The sequence below is a fragment of the Bubalus bubalis genome, chromosome 11, assembly GCF_019923935.1.
Source record: "Bubalus bubalis isolate 160015118507 breed Murrah chromosome 11, NDDB_SH_1, whole genome shotgun sequence".
Classification (NCBI taxonomy): Eukaryota; Metazoa; Chordata; class Mammalia; order Artiodactyla; family Bovidae; genus Bubalus; species Bubalus bubalis.
In genome coordinates this window covers 23,951,392-23,967,055 of record NC_059167.1, presented here as the reverse complement: position 1 = coordinate 23,967,055, position 15,664 = coordinate 23,951,392, and the positions used below count along the sequence as shown (strand labels likewise).

At 47.4% G+C, this 15,664-nt stretch overlaps 1 protein-coding gene across 3 annotated transcripts in view; it reads left to right on the top strand.

The window, feature by feature from the left end:
• The first annotated feature begins 12,390 nt into the window (after positions 1 to 12,390).
• Positions 12,391 to 15,664, top strand: part of PLEKHH1 (pleckstrin homology, MyTH4 and FERM domain containing H1) — a 57,478-nt gene continuing 54,204 nt past the window's right edge. For 2 of the 3 annotated variants that reach the window (XM_025295307.3, XM_006056180.4), the window contains exon 1: positions 12,916 to 13,205. The gene's annotated coding sequence lies outside the window, so the exon portion shown is untranslated. Of the gene's footprint in view, positions 12,505 to 12,915; positions 13,206 to 15,664 lie in introns of those variants that run through there. The other variant, XM_025295306.3, reaches the window with a different exon arrangement.

Sequence of the window (15,664 nt, the reverse complement as noted above, 5' to 3'; positions counted from 1 at the left end):
AGGGAAGGAACAGGGACTCCAGACTTTCTTCCTGAGATCATGCACCATGTTGCTCCCAGCCAGAGGCTCACAAAGTCTACCCTCTGGACCACACCCAACTAGCTTCACATTCTTTCTTCCCTCAAGTGGACACCATGGCTGAATGCATCATTTCCCTTGCAGGATGTAAAATGGGCTTGGGTTAGAATTAGACCCAACTTAACTCTGTCCCCAGACTTGTGTCTGCTCCTTCAAGACCTGGACAACTTCCAGACCACAAGAACACAGTGTATAAGAGGAATCCAGTAATGCTGTTGTGGGCATAGCTTAATTGCTCTGAAGAGGTAACAGGATCCGGGCAATATCAAAAGCATGTGAGTCCCCTCTGATCTCAGCATTGGTCCCCAGCTCCTCCCCTTGTCATACCCCTGCCCAGGATCTTCACCAACTGGAGACAGTGAGTTGGCATTAAACATGAAGGATGGGAGGTTATGAGGCAGGTTCTTTGACTGGTAGATTGTAGCTTTCTTTTTTTTTTTTTTTTGATTGTAGCTTTCTTGAGTTAGTTGTCAACTTCCCTCGACTTTATACTTTACTGATGAGATCCATATTTTTTAAACATTTTAATAGCTGTATTAGAAAAATTATCTATACTCCTTGTAAAACATTCACATAATATAAAAAGAACAAAAACTAAAAATATTACACCAGATTTCTACACCCAAATATAATCAGATAATCACCATTAATGTTTTGGGGGAAAAGCTGTCTACCCCTATTTATTTATGTATAGTTTTATATATATATATATATATATATAACTATAGGTATATAAATATATACAACTATATGTGTGTGTGTGTATATACATATATATATGTAGGCTTCCCAGGTGGCTCAGTGGTAAACAATCTGCCTGCCAACACAGGAGACACAGGAGGTTCAAGTTCTAACCCTGGGTCAGGAAGATCCCCTGGAGAAGGAATTGGCTACCCACTCCACAATCTTGCCTGGATAATTCCATGGGCAGAGGAGCCTGGCAGGCTATAGTTCATGGGATTGCAAAGAGTCGGACATGACTGAGTGACTAATCACAGCACATATATAGTTTTACATAAAGTAAATTATATTAAACATACTTTTCTGGAAACTGTTTCACTTGACATTAATAATGAATTTGCTCCATGTCAATAAAAACAATTCTTCAACATAAATTTTAATGGCTGCATAGTATTTTATTTTCTAGACGAATTTTAATAATTTATTTACTGGGTTCCAACTGATGGACATTTAGGTTGTATCCTTTTTTCTTTACTCTGTTATTATTGCTGCTATAAATATTTGGGGCAACACAGTCCTTTGAAGCATCCTTCTCCTAATGACAAAAATACTAAATGATGTAGCTTGAGGAAGGGCACAAGAATCATAAAACCCTGTCAGTGAGAACAGCAATTTGGAGTGGAGGAAAAGGTCTTAGAAAATATTTAGTGATCCTCACCTGTATAAATGGTTTCCAATCTTATGTATATTACTACATATGTACATGACTATCACACTGGCTTAAGTGGCAAGTTTATTTAGAATTATTTCTCATTCTGAATATCCAGTGAATTTATTTCAACACTAAAACTTTGCTTCCCAAAAGAACTGTGTTCTTCCCAAGAGAGGCTTTGTTCCAGAGATCCTGCATCCACGTAAGTACAACTCCCTGTGCGCTGCAGGGAGATTCCTTCTTGCAGGGTCAGGCCATTCCAGAAGCCATCTGAATGTTTCCCCAGTGGCCAATGGGGCGATGCCTAATGTTTGGAAGGAGCAGCCGTCACATGTCACCCCTACAGCAATGCCTGTTGGTTTCCCATCATAGGAGCCTGTGTGTTCTGCTCCCTTGCTTCAGTTCAGTTCAGTCGCTCAGTCGTGTCCGACTCTTTGCGACCCCATGAATCGCAGCACGCCATGCCTCCCTGTCCATCACCAATTCCCAGACTCCACCCAAACCCATGTCCATCAAGTCGATGATGCCATCCAACCATCTCATCCTTTGTTGTCCCCTTCTATACCTGCCCTCAATCTTTCCCAGCATCAGGGTCTTTTCCAATGAGTCAGCTCTTCACATCAGGTGGCCAAAGGATTGGAGTTTCAGCCTCAACATCAGTCCTTCCAATGAACACTCAGGACTGATCTCCTTTAGGATGGACTTGTTGGATTTCCTTGCAGTCCAAGGGACTCTCAAGAGTCTTCTCCAACACCACAGTTCAAAAGCATCAATTCTTCGGCGCTCAGCTTTCTTTATAGTCCAACTCTCACATCCATACATGACCACTGGAAAAACCATAGCCTTGACTAGACAGACCTTTGTTAGCAAAGTAATGTCTCTGCTTTTTAATATGCTGTCTAGGTTGTTCATAACTTTCCTTCCAAGGAGTAAGCGTCTTTTAATTTCATTGCTGCAATTGCCATCTGCAGTGATTTTGGAGCCCAGAAAAATAAAGTCTGACACTGTTTCCACTGTTTCCCCATCTATTTGCCATGAAGTGATGGGACCGGATGCCATGATCTTCGTTTTCTGAATGTTGAGCTTTAAGCCAACTTTTTCACTTTCCTCTTTCACTTTCATCAAGAGGCTCTTTAGTTCCTCTTCCCTTTCTGCCATAAGGGTGGTGTCATCTGCATATCTGAGGTTATTGATATTTCTCCTGGCAATCTTGATTCCAGCTTGTGCTTCTTCCAGCCCAGCGTTTCTCATGATATACTCTGCATATAAGTTAAATAAGCAGGGTGACAATATACAGCCTTGACGTACTCCTTTTCCTATTTGGAACCAGTCTGTTGTTCCATGTCCAGTTCTAACTGTTGCTTCCTGACCTGCATACAGTTTTCTCAAGAGGCAGGTCAGGTGGTCTGGTATTCCCATCTCCTGAAGAATTTTCCACAGTTTATTGTGATCCACACAGTCAAAGGCTTTGGCATAGTCAATAAAGCAGAAATAGATGTTTTCTGGAACTCTCTTGCTTTTTCCATGATCCAGCGGATGTTGGCAATTTGATCTCTGGTTCCTCTGCCTTTTCTAAAACCAGCTTGAACATCAGGAAGTTCACGGTTCACGTATTGCTGAAGCCTGGCTTGGAGAATTTTAAGCATCAAAAAAAGGTACCAAGGGAACATTTCATGCAAAGATGGGCTCAATAAAGGACAGAAATGGTAGGGACCTAACAGAAGCAGAAGATATTAAGAAGAGGTGGCAAGAATACACAGAAGAACTGCACAAAAAAAGATCTTCATGACCCAGATAATCACGATGGTATAATCACTCACCTGGAGCCAGACATCCTGGAATGTGAAGTCAAGTGGGCCTTAGAAAGCATCACTACAAACAAAGCTAGTGGAGGTGATGGAATTCCAGTTGAGCTATTTCAAATCCTGAAAGATGACGCTGTAAAAGTGCTGCACTCAATATGCCAGCAAATATGGACAACTCAGCAGTGGCCACAGGACTGGAAAAGGTCAGTTTTCATTCCAGTCCCAAAGAAAGGCAATGCCAAAGAATGCTCCCTTGCTTACCTCCCTTCATATGTACAAGACCTGTCTGAGGCGCTACCTGATTCCTTAGGGTGGACTCGATTCTGCAAGGGGAAAAGAATTAGTGCTCCCTCTTCTGGGCCTGGATCGGGAAATTGAGAACCTGGAAATGTGGATATTCCTCTTTGGAAAGGTACACTATCCTTAGGACCTCTCCGAGAACTCCAAAGCTCACTTTTACATGAGAAAAGCCCAGTTCATGCATGGATTCCATCAGTGTTCTGAGTCAAGCCATCTGATTCCAGCTCTGTGTCCCGTCACTTTATCTGTGGCACAGCAAAGATGATTCTTAATGCTCAATTTGCACTTTGTGCAGAAGAGACTCTTCCTGCGCCCTCCTCTTATGGCACAGTTGGGTGAGAGATGCTTGGAATAAGTGCCAAGCTGATGGTCTGTGTGTGCATGCTGGAGCCACCCAGGTGGGAGAAAGGAGAACGTTCTATCTAGCCCTACTTCACCCTGGTCTTTTAATACCACTAAATTCTCCAATCCCCTTCCCTAAAAATATGTAAAACTGAACAAGGACAAAGGATACGGAATTTAAAGTTTCCACTTTAGGGAGAGCTTAAAGCCTCATGAATCACTTTTCAAAGTGTCCAAAGCCCGCAGTGGTCTGATCAGAATGGACACAGCCCTAGGTGTGGCTGGAAGCAGGAAGGCACCGGCTCAGGGTCTTTTCGGGAAATAAGCCATACCCACCACTAGATGGCGCCGAGAGATAGCCTCCAACGTCCTAGCAGGTAAGTGGCTCACACCAAAGACTTTGAGATGGAAGACAGGTTATGTTGCCTGGACTAACCCCCCTTCACAAAAAGGAGTTGGCAATAAGAGCTTCTGATAGGATATAAGCCGTGACACTTCTCATAAAAAAACCCTGAGCCTAAGCCTGATGATCAGAAGCACAGAAGGCAAAGGTGTGATTGATCAAGGGAGACCTGCTGGTTTCATGCTAAACCACCCAGGAATGGAGGAACTGCTGCAACGACTGTGTCTTCTCATCCGTTCAGGTATTTCTGGTCTTCCTTTCTCTGTGAATTCTGGGGAGCTTGTTAGCCCGCTCTTAACAGCAACCACATCCTGGAAGGTGCCCTGCAGGGTAATGCTGTATTCCTGAAGCAGAGGGAACTCCCAGCCTTGTGTGGCAGTCCCCACCTCAGTCCATAGGCCTCTTCCAGTCAAAGCAGCTGCTTAGAAGGGAAGCCAAGCTGCCATAGCACCTGCCACCTACTTGGACTTGGTCCCTGCCCAGGCCCTCCTGCCCACTGATGTGAGCAGCCATTGTTTTCATCTGGGATGAAAGTTGAAGGAGAAAAAAGACAGCTGGCTTCAAACCACAGTGTTCCAAGTTCTGAAATGATCTATCAATAGAATCCCAGTTAGATGGCTGGATTTACCAGATGCTCATGCCCTGAGTTCCATCATCTCCAAATTTAGCTTCTCTTTCCCCCTCCCTGCCATCTCCTCTCCCCGATTTCCTCCTTCATCCTACCTAGCCCCCCTCCTCCCGGCTCTTTCTTGCCTGGGGAGCCCTCAGCTACACTGGACAGATCATTCCGCATTGATAAATGTCGTCATTACGTCAGTTCTACCCTGTGTTCCCCTCTGGGGCTGTTGCTGCTCTCTGAGAAGATCATTGGAACGTGGGAATATGATGTATAACAAACCTGTCAGTACTGGGCAGGATCCAGGTCCTAAGCAGCAGAAAAATATACATCCCTGAGCCTGCTGATCCCAAAGGCCAGGGTCCGAATGCATATTTTGAATAAGTGCCCCCAGGATTTTGTGGCCAGAGGCTAGATGGAGAATCACTGCCTACCTTCTTGCTGGAATCCTCCTCTATACCCCCTGTCACCTACTCCTCTTGATAGTTACCAGGTCTTTAGTTTTGGCATATCTTCCTAGTCCTCTACCCCTTTATATCCTCATGTTCACTCCTCATTTAACAACACTCGTTAGGTGTCTATCATATGCCAAGGATGGGGCTAGACCTTTACCTCCACCCCTCAGAGCAGGTAAGAATCCTGCCCCCTGCCCTCCAAATGCAGAACCCCGCCCCTCCCCATCCTCCACCCGGCTTCCTCTGGCTTCAGAGCCCACTGCTGCACTGGACTGATGGGTCATTTGCAGGGACACAAGCGGTAACTACATCAGTTCTTCCCCATGTTCCCCACTGGGAAGAGCGTGGATTAACAGCAGGTATGTCTGCTTCTGAAGCCCGTGTCCTGCGTTCACCACACTTGCCTGGAAAACAGGAAGTGCTCCATAAATATTTGTTAGGGAGCAGCTGAATGAATAAATGAGAGAAGGATCCACATTAGATCTTAGGATACTCCCCCAACACACACACACACAGACACACACACACATTCTGCCTCTGGGCCGTCTCATGTCCTTCCTGCCCTGCACCTCTCTGCATGTCCCATCACTGCCTTCCCAGACCCATTTGGATGATGACTGAGCCTCCATGACCCCAGCCCATCGTTGCTCTGGCTGCTCCCAGAGACTCAGCAGTAGAAATAGCCTCCTGATTTCTCTGTAACCCCAAAGCCACCAAGCTTTGCTCCTGAAGCAAAAGGCTGGACAGGGACTGGCCCCTGGGCTCCTGAGACTCCAAGGCCCCACCCCCTTCTCCTCTTTACTCTCCTCTCCCCGCTTCTCCTCTTTGCTTTCCTCTCCCCCCTTTACTCTCCTCCTTACAGCAAGTGAGAATCAAGCTGTGAAGGCAAAAGGGTTGCTTTGATTTGATAAGGTTTCTGTGAAGCAGGAGGGCTCTCTTTGGAGCCTAGAACCCTGCTCAGAGAAAACAAGTGAGGTTGGGAAGTGAGGTCTCTGGAAGGCCTACGACATGCGGAGGATAAACTGCCAAGCATTTCACCAGCTCTCCTAGAGTTATTGCTGTCTCTAAAGCTATCTTGCTTAACTACTGTGCTGCAATCTTACAACAAAGAGAATTCTTTGGGAGCAGATAACACTTCTGGACCTAGTAGGGGAGGGATGTGGTAGGGAAACTAGTAAACATTAGACCTCCAGCAAGTATTTGTTCAAGAATGCATAATAAAAGCCATCATTTAGACAGCACTTGCTAAGTGCCAGACGTGTACTAGCTCACTGAACCCTCTCAAAACGCCTAAGCTTCAAGAATTGGCATCGCCATTTTACAAATAAAAAATTAACTCAGAAAGCTTACCAATCATCCCAAGGTTACATCAGCACATAGGTAGTGAAGCTGGGACTTGAACTGTGGCCTGGCTGGTTCCAAGGTTCCCATTCCCTTCCACAGTGCTGCCCAGGGAACCAGGCACAGCCTGGGATACTGTTGTATTGACTCTGGAGGAATTTCTTTTTTAACTCTTTCAGTCTAAACATTGTGGTGTGTGTAAACATTGTGGTGTGTGTATATGAACAGACTCTCCTCTCACTCCTAGAGTGGTCAGTTAGACTCTGAAGAGCCCAAATAAGGAAGCTGTACTCTACAGCACAGTTACATAAACACTTCAAATGCTACTAAACGCTACACAAGCAGGCTGGATGTGCTTGAGGGATGCTAGAAATAATCTCTCACTGGTCAGATGAGTGGCTTTCGAAATATGGAGGTAGTCAGAAAGATGATCCAGGCCCTTGTGTGACAGACACGTGAGAACAAAACCAGGCCAGCTCCCGAAGTCCCGTGAAGCAGGTTGTGGGGCTTTTGGTGCCTGCTTGCCGATAAATGTTTGTGCATTTGGTAGGTTCTGGCCTTGGCCACGTTTAATGCTCCACCTGCAGGAAGTAATGGAAAGGGGACACGTGGCCTCCACTCACCTCTCATTTCCAGTGGCTGCAAATATTGGGTTGGCCAAAAAGTTCATTCAGGTTTTCTGTAAGATGATACGGAAAAACTCGAACAAACTTTTTCACCCAAACCAATAGGAGACCTTGACTATCGCCAAAGGGCCAAATGGGTTCAGAGCTGTTCACAGCGGGTGCTTATCCAGGCCTCATCCTCCTCTCAGAAAGGTGAAAGGAGGCCTTCAGCTTCTGTGGCCCAGCTGAGCCTTCATCTCCGGGCACGTGTTGGCTTTCTCCCCTCCTCTGTTCTGTCAGGCCACCTGTAATGATAAGCTAACATCAAGCAGAAACAAGCTTTAGGTGTGGAGGGTACCCTCTCTGTGGACCCTTCAGGGGGTCTGGAAGTTCAGAGCCTCTCTCTCAGTTCCATCCAGCGCTGCCTGCTGTCCTTCCTCTCCCACAATGGCACCGGCCCAACGCAGCTTGTTATTATTATTTTTTTGCCTCAGTTTTTCAAAGGTTCCCCTCTTCTGTAGGGACTCCCTCATAATCCAGCCTTTTCCTCCAGCTCTCAAATATCATGATTCAGAGGGTAGCTGTGCAGAGGAAATAATTTCCCCACTTTGTTGTTGTTCAACTGCTAAGTCATGCACAGGATAAAGTGAGACAGGAAGCAAGGAGATAGTTTATCCAAGCTTGTAGCTGGGCAGCTAATAGATTCCCTGGAACAACTTGAAAGTCAGCTACCACAAATGAACAAGTGAATGAATGAATGAAAGGGTGGGAGAGAGGGACAGGCATTAGATACTGTCTGCTGATTCAGTGATAGCCACGGTTTGACTTTGTCTCGGTCCATGGAGGGCTACATAAAAAGTGCTTTTCTTTTTTTTTTTTTTAAATATTTTCAATGCGGACCATTTTTAAAGTCTTTATTGAATCTGTTACATTATTGCTTCTATTTTGGTTTTTTGGCCAAGAGACATGTAGGATCTCAGCTCCCCTCCCAAACCCCATGCATTGGAAGGCCAAGTCTCAATCACCGGACCTCCAGGGAAGTCCCAGAAAGAGCTTTAAGACAAAAAGACTATGGGAAAAAGACAGTGTCTAAGACTTTCCAACCCTGAATCTCAGAGTTGAGTTAGGGGTAGGCCAGCCTGAAGGTCCATAAGAATCCATCCTTGGGGAGGTGTGGCATGGGAGCTATGGCTGAGGGCTCCGCTGGGGAGCCAGCCTCACTGGAGCCTGAACAGTCTGTCTCTGATGATTGGGGACCAATGAGGGGGCCAGGGAGGAACCCATCCAGAGTTGGGGGACAGTGGGCAGGACCTCTCCAGGCTGCTAGCATGGGGGTGGCTGGGGTCAGGCAGAGGAGGCAACTGCAGCAAAGGCTGGCGGGACAACCTGTAGCATCAGATGGGAAACTGCTCTGCCTGTGTGCATTCCTGCCGGCCTGATTATTGATTACCTGCCAGGGTCTGAGGCTGTGGGAGTCACTTTTTCCCCTAGAGCGGAGGAGGGGACAGGCCCATTTCCTCCAGGCAACCATTCACCCTGGGGAGTACTAGGTAGGGATTAATAATAGTAAATAGAAGAGCTATAAAACTGAGGTAATATTGGGACAACTGGGGACATTTATGGCCTGTTCAGTCAATGATGGTATTGTGTTGATGCTAAATTTTATAAGTGTGATGATATTAGGAAAACATGCTTGTTCTTAGCAGGAATATCCTGAAGTATCCAGGGACAAAAGGTCATGATGTGTACAACTAAGTCTCAAATGGAAAATACACACACACACACACGGAGAGAGAGAAAGTAAATGCAGCAGTGTGTTAACAATTAGTAAGTATAAGTGAAGAGTATATGGGTGTTTAATATACTATTTTTTACAACTTCTCTAGGCTTGGAATTTTCATAATAAAAAGTTGAGGGGGGAGCAGAGCTAAGAGAAGAAGAATAGCCATCACTTATCAAACAATGATTGGATTTCAAAATTTAGGTAACTCTAATATCTGATTTAATCCTCAAACCAACTCCAGAGGGAGACATTACAATCCTCATATTAAAGATATGGAAACTGAGTCCCAGGGAGACTAAGGAACTCACCCAAGTTTACAGAGCAGGGATTGAGACAGAGCCCAAAGAAAGGGAGGTCTTGCAGGGGAGTGTGGCTGGGAGTCCGTCATCTAACACTTTTATTGAGCCTTTCTGTGTGCTGACAGCGTTTTAAAATCGTCCATGTGTTTAACTCATTTCATCCTCCCTTCCTAAAAGCTTTGTGCTTTGTGATAAATCACTTTATCATTGCGGGTGGGAGGGAACAAAGGAGCACTCAAATGCATCGACAGAAGTGTTGGTTGCTGCAGTCTCCTTTGAGGGCAGTGCGCAGCATCTATTGAAATTTAAAATTCACATTGTGTTTACATCCTGCAATTCCACTTCTAAGTGTTAAACAGTAAAGACAGTCACATATGTGGACCAAGAAATAGGTATAGAGATACTCACTGCAGCAAGGTATATAATAGCCAAAGACCGGAAATGTTCTAAATATCCATCATTAGGCGTGCTAGGGAACCATTTAAAAAGTAAGGCAAATGAACAAACATAGCAAAACACAGAGTTATAGGTACAGAGAACAAACAGGTGGTTATCAGAGGGAGGAGATTGGGGAGAGGAAAGAAATAGGTGAGGGAGATAAAGAGGTACAAACTTCCAGTTGCAAAATAAATGAGTCATGAGTATGAAATGTACAGTATGATGAATATAGTTAATAATTATGTAATATCGTTTTTTGGTGTTGTATCATAATAACCAGTAGTTAGAACTGAACATGGAACAACAGACTGGTTCAAAGTCGGAAAAGGAGTGCGTCAAGGTTGTATATTGTCACCCTGCTTATTTAACTTCTATGCAGAGTACATCATGTGAAATGCCAGGCTGAATGAAGCACAAGTGGGAATCAAGATTGCCAGGAGAAAAACCAATAACCTCACATATTCAGATGACATCATCCTAATGGCAGAAAGGCGAAGAGGAACTAAAGAGCCTTTGATGAAAGTAAAAGAAGAGAATGAAAAAGTTGGCTTAAAACTCAACATTCAGAAAACTAAGATCATGGGATCTGGTCCCATCACTTCATGGCAAATAGATGGGGAAACAGTGGAAACAGTGACAGACTTTTTTGGGGGAGGGCTCCAAAATCACTGCAGATGGTAACTTCAGCCATGAAATTAAAAGATGCTTGCTCCTTGGAAGAAAAATTATGACCAACCTAGACAGCCTATTAAAAAGCAGAGACATGACTTTGCTGACAAAGGCCCATATAGTCAAAGCAATGGCAACCCACTCCAGTACTCTTGCCTGGAAAATCCCATGGAAGGAGGAGCCTGGTAGGCTGCAGTCCATGGGTTCGCTAAGAGTCGGATACAACTGAGCGACTTCACTTTCACTTTTCACTTTCATGCATTGGAGAAGGAAATGGCAACCCACTCCAGTGTTTTTGCCTTGAGAATCTCAGGGACAGGGAAGCCTGGTGGGCTTCCGTCTATGGAGTCACACAGAGTCGGGCACGACTGAGGTGACTTAGCAGCTTAGCAGCATGGCTTTTCTAGTAATCATGTATGGATATGAGAGTTGAACCATAAAGAAGGCTAAGTGCCGAAGAATTGATGCTTTTGAACTGTGGTGTTGCAGAAAACTCTTGCGAGTCCCCTGGACTGAAAGGAGATCAAACTAGTCAATCCTAAAGGAAATCAATCCTGAATATTCACTGGAAGGACTGAGGCTAAATCTGAAGCTTCAATATTTTGGGCACCTGATGTGAAGAGCCAACTCATTGGAAAAGACCCTGATGCTAGGAAAGACAGAAGGCAGGAGAAGGGGACAACAGAGGATGAGATGGTTGGATGGCATCATCGACTCAATGGACATGAGTTTGAGCAAGCTCTGGGAAATGGTGAAGGACAGGGCAGCCTGGCATGCTGCAGTCCATGGGGTTGCAAAGAGTCAGACACGACTGAGTGCACATACACACACACACACATACACACACACTAGAGGACAAGGGACAGTGGAGGAAGAAGACTTTTTCATTGTTAGCCCTTCGGTATTATTAATAATTCAAATTTATACTATGTGAATGATTACCTATTCAAAGTGAGTGCATGCATGCATGAATGAGCATAAGTCTTCTTGACAAACTCCACTGGACTTGTTTTGGGGCTTCCTTAGCAATATTTCCAGTCTTGAAGGGGACAGAGGCCAGTTACCCACAGTTTGGGGTTGATCTATTCCAATCCTCAGGAGGTATGAGTCCATGTGTAAGCTCATGCTGCTGCTGCTAAGTCACGTCAGTCGTGTCCGACTCTGTGCGACCCTATAGACGGCAGCCCACCAGGCTCCCATTCCTGGGATTCTCCAGGCAAGAATATGGAGTGGGTTGCCATTACCCTCTCCAGTGCATGAAAGTGAAAAGTGAAAGTGAAGTTGCTCAGTCGTGTCCGACTCTTCGCGACCCCATGGACTGCAGCCTACCAGGCTCCTCCGTCCATGGGATTTCCCAGGCAAGAGTACTGGAGTGGGTTGCCATTGCCCTCTCGTGTAAGCTCATGAAGTCCCATTAACCCTGTTGAACTTTCACCCTTGGCCTCCTGAACTACATGAGTCAGCTTTCCAGAGTCTGGGCTCTCAAAATTGTGCATGAGAATTACTTGGAGGCCTTATTAACTGCACAACTTTGCAGCCTAACCTCCAGACACTCAGATTCAAACGTGGGGTGCAGCCGGGGAGGCACTACCACCTGGAAAGAAACTTTCAAAGTCCCTGGGGAGAAACTCTGCTGAGTCTGCCTCTGTTCAGAACTAGCCTGAGAGCCTGCCGGATTGGGGAATAAAGCTGTTCTGAAACGTGGATCCTTTCCTGCAATATTCTCCATATTCATCGTCTTTACCCCATATCCACCTAACTAAAAACTGAGTACTCCACCCCCATCCCCAACCCCCGGCAGGTTTAGGATTGTACTGATGAGCGCAGGGGCTGCAAGGGTGCAAGGTGAGCTGCCCGCGCAGGCGACGTCCTGTTTGCCTTTCCGGTTCCTTGGCCCGCCGGCTCCTTTAAAATAAATAATGCGTGCATGCATACATACAGACGTACAGACGCAAGCAAGTTACCCTCTAGGCTGCGGTGAGTTTTTTTTTTTCCTTCATATTACATATCAGAACTTTGGTCTCCCAATGGGACAGACTCTTTGAAATAAGGATTTCTGCTCCAAATATCCAGGCGTGACGGTTCCTGCAAGTCGTACCAATACGGGAACCTCCTTTTGAGGGGGGACGGGGAAGGGTCTGGTCTTGCGCCCCATCCAGGGAGGGTCTCAGGCTGGTTGGGAGCTGAGGAGATGCTGGGGCGCCCCGGCCGCCCCAGGTGGCCGCTGATTCGGCCTCTGCAGAGAGCTCGGGGCCGGAGCTCGGGACACCTCTCGGCCCGCGGGACCCCGCCGCCGTCCCCGCCGCCCCAGGGACGAGCCCGGCGGTGCCGAGAGGTGGGAGGCTGGAGCCTGCTGAGGTCATTTCCTGTGCCTCTCCGCGAGCCGCCCCGGGAGCCCAGCCTGGCGCTCTGCCTTTAAGGAGCGGGCGGGGAGGGGGCGCGGCGGAGTATTGAATGGGGCACTGCGAGGTCGGCTCGGCTTTTGTGCAGCCAGCGGGCGGGCAAACCTCCCGGGCCAGCCCGGCCCGCCCCGCCCACGCCGACCCCTGCTGCCGGGGAGGGGAGACCCGGCGGCCGCGGCGGACTCGGGCGAGATCGACGCAAGGTCAGCGGCGGACGCGCGCCGGAGGCGCCCGTGTGCCGGGTGCGCGGCGGGGACGCCCGGGATCTGGCTGGAGGTGAGCGGCCCCCGGGAGCCCCTCGAGCAGAGATACTGTGCGCGTGGGCGTGGGAGTGAGGGTTCGCTGGCCGGGGAGGGTGTTTGGTTAGACTGAGAGAGGATCCGCTGCCTCTGGCCGGAGGGCGATTCCGGAGCAGGTGCCTCCCTACCTGGAAACAAGCTCCTAGCAGCCAGGAGCGCTGGGAACGGAGCGTCGGGCTCGGGGAACTGGCACCGCCAGGCGAGGAGTAGCCTTCCTGGAGAGGATCCGGAGTTTGGGACCCGCTGGATCCAGTTGCTCCCTGGAAGGGCCCTCGGAGCGAACCTGCAGGCTTTCCACCGAGTTGCCTGAGCTCTAGCAGGCTCCCGCTTTCTTCCCGGTCTCATCTCGGGTTATCGCTTTTGTGATTCCTGGGTGGCTCTCTTAGGGTCCTGGTGGATTAGGCTTGATTTATGGAGGCAGGTCAGCCAAACAGAAGAGAAAACCAGTCGGGCGCCAAATGACAGCAGGAACTTTGCGTCCTAGAAGCCTTAGAGAGGAATCGGTCACCGGGGCGCAGGGGGTCTTAATGGAGGTGTCAGGGGCAATGAAGACCCTCATTTGGGAGTAGATCTGCTCTCTGTTGGATCTGTGCCTGGTGGTTTAGTCGCTCAGTCGTGTCTGACTCTTGAGACCCCATGGACTGCAGCCTGCCAGGCTCCTCTGTCCATCGGATTTCCCAGGCAAGAATACTGGTTTGGGTTGCCATTTCCTTATCCGGAGAATCTTCATCCACCCAGGGATGGAACCTAAGTGTTGCGGGAAGTCTCCTGCATCGCAGGCAGAATCTTTACCAACTGAGCCACCAGGGAAGCTCTGGATCTGGTCCTGCCAAGGGACAAGTAAGCTTTTACTATGAATACACCTCATGAAACTTCAGGACAAAGCTTTAGTTCTGGCTAAAACTGCTGCTTGAAAGATGATTTTAATATCAACTTCAGTGGAAAAGTTATTTGCTCCTTAAACTTTTTGGACTGTCTTCTATGCTGCAGACATTGTGTCTTTGGTAACATCACTTAACTCTTTATAAAACACCACTTCGAGTGTTTCTGCACGTTATTATCCCCATTTTATAAAGGAGGAAATTAGGACTCGGAAAAACAGTGACTTGCCCAAGGTCATATAACTGAAAAGTGGAGGAGGCAAGCCTCAAACGGAAGCCTCTTAAAACTGCATTTACATCGCTGTTCACCACCCTCCTTCTCCACAGACTGCTGAGGGGGCCTGTTCAGAGCTGGGTTACTAATTGAAACTAACAAGTGAGCTGAGAAAATGCCTCTGGCACCCCTTCTGCCCTCTCCAGAAGGTATCAGCTACCAGAAGAAGTCACTCTGCTTGCAGAGGAGTGCTCCATATTGTTCCCATCTTCTCTCTATGAGGCTGTGTGTGTGTGTGTATTGCTCAGTCGTGCTGACTCTTCGGGACCCCGTGGACTGTAGCCTGCCAGGCTCCTCTGTCCATGGGATTCTCCTGGCAAGAATACTGGAGTGGGTTGCCAGTTCCTTCTCCAGGGGATCTGTCTGACCCAGGGATCAAACCCAGATCTCCCACATTGCAGGCAGATTCTTTACCGCCTGAGCCACCAGGGAAGCCCCATTTGAGGCTGTGTAACTGCAGAACTCTGTGCTCCCTGTGGGTTGAAGAGTGCATTCCACATGCTGGCGCTGAGGTGTCAGGATCCCCTCACTACTGATCCAAGTGACTCCATAGCAGTCTGGCCACTGAGCCACCATCCTGTGTTCTCTGGCCAACCCTTCTGTCAAAAACGAATTAAAAACCGACCACCTCTGTGGGGAAATTGGTGCTTATTGCTGGCTGGAGTATGAATTAGAATAGCCTCAGGGGAGGGCAGTTGGAACTCTTTGGCCATTGCAAAATGTACATCACTCAGCGGTACAGTTCCATTTCTGGGACTTTATCCTTGAGATAAACTGAGATGTGTATGAAATAATGTCTATTCATTGAATATTCATTGTAGCACTGTTTTAGTGAAAGGTTTAAAACAACCCAAGTGTCTGTCAATTAGGGACTCAAATGAAATCAGGTAATAGCCATACAAGAGAATACAATATAGCTCTTAAAAAGCTTGAGGGAAGAATGGGGCAGGTATATATTATTATATATGTACATGGTTTCTCCGGTGGCGCAGTGGTAAAGGATCCGCCTGCAGTGCAGGAGACTCAGGAGACATGGGTTTGATCCCTGAGTCAGGGAGATCCCCTGGAGGAGGAAATGGCAACCCTCTCCAGTACTTGCTGGGAAAATCCCATGGACAGAGGAACCTGGTGGGCTGCATTCCATGGGGTTGCAAAGAGTCAGACTAAGTGAGCATGCATGCATACGCACACACACACATATAGGAAGCTCTCTGAGTTATATTAAGTACAGTGGGTACAGTGTGCCACCGTTTGCTTGTGTGTATGTGTGTGCAGCATACA